Raw genomic sequence first — 3,918 nt, 5'->3', positions numbered from 1 at the left:
CAGGAATCATGAGTGCCAAAGAATAGCATATGCCCTCCAAAGAAAAACACTCCAAACTTTCTTTCCTACTTCTCTATTTCTTTATAGGGGGTATCAGTTATTATGATAGAAGAAGAGGTACCCTTTTTGTTGCTGTTTCACTAATAAAGAATTTATGTACAAGGAGATTGTACTACATGAAATGGCATTGAAAGTTTATCATCTTATTGCTTCCTAAATGCTAGCAGTGCTCCTGAAAACTAATATATTAGAAAAACACTCAGTTCTAAAACATGAAAGATGTGGCAACCAGGTAATCCAAAGCAAATATGTTGCCGGAGAAATTTTAATGCTCTCAACGTTTTCTATTTCTTTACATTTTAGTGTGCATGTCTTCCTCTACACTAGATGAACCGTAAGTGAAGTCATGGGAGATATTAGGAAAATATTAGTTTCTCTCCACCCTCAGAAGTGTACTTATCTTATTCTGGAGAATGAGAATACCCTTATCCTTCATGGTACTCCCAGGATTAGAGTCACCTGCCTGTGGGGATTGAGGTTTCACCTTTTTCTTCAACTGCCACATGAAAGCTTGTCATTGTAGCTTGCGGGTTGATTTATCTGGGGAACATCGTGGGAAAACCAGTCAAACTCATCCAGAATTGGGAAGGGGGGTGTTGATAAATGGAGCAATAGCTATGTTCCACATCTTTAAGTAGAACTCCCTACATATTTTAACTCTCACTTTCAGAATGTTCATAGTTGAAGGCATAGTCATGTTAACTGTTTCTGCCCTTAAGGCTGATTCTGCCCTGGTTGAATACAACCCCTTCCAATATACACACACTTTCTGGTTCAGTGGAATGCTTTTAGTGTTGGGTTCTGCATTTCCTCTTCTTCACAAAATAAACATATATGAGCCTGTGTAGAAGTAAACTTGGTTCCTAGAGCATTCCCAAACACAACCCTCTCATCCAAAGCGGAACCAGCCTCAAGTATATTTGCCACATACCTCACTCTCCTGATTAAGTTACTTGTTTGTGCCTTTAGCAGCAAATGAATGGCAAGAGAGGAATTAGAACAGAAACTCCTGAGATGCTGATCTGCTTTGTACCTCCTGATTCAGTTAGAGAGAGGAAAATAATGAAGATGTTCTGTTGTGTGCTTGGTGGCTAATTAGACTTTCTATTATCTAAATACTAATTGGTTTCTTATTCAATCTAGTCACTTAAGGTGAAATACTAATTAAGTGTTTTCTCTTCATGATTTTACTAAAGATAACACAACAGCTAATGAAGGGAAAGGGGATCGGATTTCTCAATAAATGCAAATCAACATATAGAGGGAGTTTATAGATTTTATTCAGGCTTTTTCAGATACAGATGCCTCTTGGTTTGCACAGGTTTACCATTATTAAAATCGCTAACATTTGTAACCGGCCAAATATGCCATTATAAGACATCAGAATAACACCAGTGATGAGCTTGAGCAAGGCTCCACCTACATCTTCCCCAGGGCCTCCATGCTGAGGCTCGCTCTCTCTCACTGCATTATGCTCTTGAAAGCCCAGCAGGTTGGTCTTTTCCTGCTGTGAGTGTGTGTGTGTGTGTGAGTTCAAGTTCCTTAGGGAAGCAAAGTCACTCTTATAAAAATGTCCTGTTTGTGGCAATTCAGAAAAGCCTTATGTTGCCAAAGGCTGGTGTCTGACTGTACTATTTACTGATGTAGATCAAGCATGTCGAACTTGTGGCCCGCAATGAATATTTTTGCGGTCCAGCCAATATAACAGTGTGTAAAAAACATTTTAATAAAAAATTCATAACTTGATTTTTACAATATCCTGATATACATAATTATTAATAACGAACTACAACGTTCGCTAATGACTGATTACTATAATCCTGTTGCATTCATTTCCCTCATGTGCCTTACGTGCAGATGCACCATTTCTCTCCACTAATACTAGCAGCGAATATTTTAGCAGCTGATTGCCACATCATTAGTACTGACTTGTTTGGTGTGCGCAACAGGAAATATTTTGCTTTCGGAGAACAAGAAAAATAGGTTTATTTACGTTACACTTATTAATTTGTGCAGTTATTCAGCGTCTGGTAAGTTAATGTTCAAGAAAAAAAGTTAATTTTTATTAAAATGTTCTATTTTTTTATGTTAACAATTATTCATATATTTCAGCCCTTTGTATTCAGCATGTCTCTATTGAAATAAACCTACGTTTTTATGAAAATTGAAGCTTTTTTTTTTTTTTTTTTTTTTGCGGCCCTCATAAACTTAAACCTTGTTTATCTGGCCTGTGTTAGCCTTTGAGTTTGACATGCTTGAATTGTAGATGGTGTTTACATGTGTTTTTGGAAAAAGATGCTCAGGCTTTTTTAGAAGAAAAAAATTTTTTCTGGAATACTTGGTTAGGCCTCTTTTGCATGATGGAATACATGTATAATCAGAAGAGTGTGAAAGTTCTATAAACCTTTTATTTTTAAATAGTTTAAAACATGAAAGTTGAAATAGTAGTACTGAAGTATGGTAGCAACCATACTTGGGTAAAAATTGCAGTTTAATATTTTAACCTTGCTGTTTTGGGTTCTGTACTCATTTAAAAGTTATTTTGATTTTCTGAACTTATGTATGATTGAATACTCCCTTGATGGCAGTTTGAATATCCCATTGATTGTGATCTCACTGGTCATCGAAGCATATTCCTCTGGGACCCAGGACAGATAGTGATGCTAAATTGTCTCAGTAGCTACAGATAACTGAATTTCGGTTGACTCAGTGGTCCCGGAATCTGGACAGCACAATTATTCTAAATCGTCCAGGTGGTCCCAGATAATGCATTTCTGTTGATTCAGTGATTCGTAGATACTTTAGATAACTAAGTTGCTCTTCTGTAAAAATGCTTTTTTGCGAAACAGGTTCCTCATTCCAGACCCAACGATGTAATCAATACCTTTGTGATATTCTGCATATTAGCCAGATGTGGCAAGCTCTTCCGGGCTGCGAGGTCTGGAGCGCTTTTGCTCCCTCGTATGCCGCCGGCTTTTAATAAATGACTCCATAATTCAACGTTTTATTGAGGCGTCCTTTGTAAGATGGGGGTTACACTACAACAGTACAAAGCTTACTTGTGCATGCTTCTAACTTTGTTGTTGCAGATAAAAATGATCCATTTTTGTATATTAATTGTATGTTTGCCGAAGTTGCTAAATTCTCTTGTAAATTATAAAGATTTTAGATTCTATGGGGTTTCCCATATATAGACCAACATATGCCTTGTGAGCATGAAAGCTCTGCATCTTCATTTCATTTATAGGCTCCACAACTTTATATCTTTCTCTGGTTATACTGGCTGGACCTCTTAACCTTTCTTAATTCTTACCAAGAAATGGTACATCCCCTGGGTTTCCTCCCTGCTTCGCTGGAAATTCATCTCATTGTCCTCTGCTTCTCCTCCTTTGTTTTTCCAGCCTTTAAATGCTGGGTGCTCCAGCCATCAGACAATTGCTTTTCTCTCCTCTATAACTATGTTTCTCTTAAATTCATTTCATTTAACCACTTTAAACACACCAGGATGCTGATGACTCTCAAGTTTACACATCTTAGTTAGTACTTTCTTGAACTTGAGACTTGCATATAACACTATTCAATTTCTCTAGCTCATATGTATATTATGTCAAATTTATCTGCTTAAAAAATAAATTTTAAGGACTGGTGAGCTGGAACATGGGCAAGTTGACTAAATTTACAACATAAATTTGATACCTCAGATTTCATATACACTAGTTACACATGCAAAATGGTAAAGAAAAACATTACTTAAAAATTCTTCCAAAATTCAAAATACAGTTCATATATAAGAAATTAATGAAGTCAAGTGAATTTTCACTTCTGAATGATATATATAAAATATTAGGATTGACATCA

The sequence above is a fragment of the Plecotus auritus genome (assembly GCF_963455305.1).
Source record: "Plecotus auritus genome assembly, chromosome: 4".
NCBI lineage: Eukaryota > Metazoa > Chordata > Mammalia > Chiroptera > Vespertilionidae > Plecotus > Plecotus auritus.
This window is presented reverse-complemented; position numbering follows the sequence as displayed.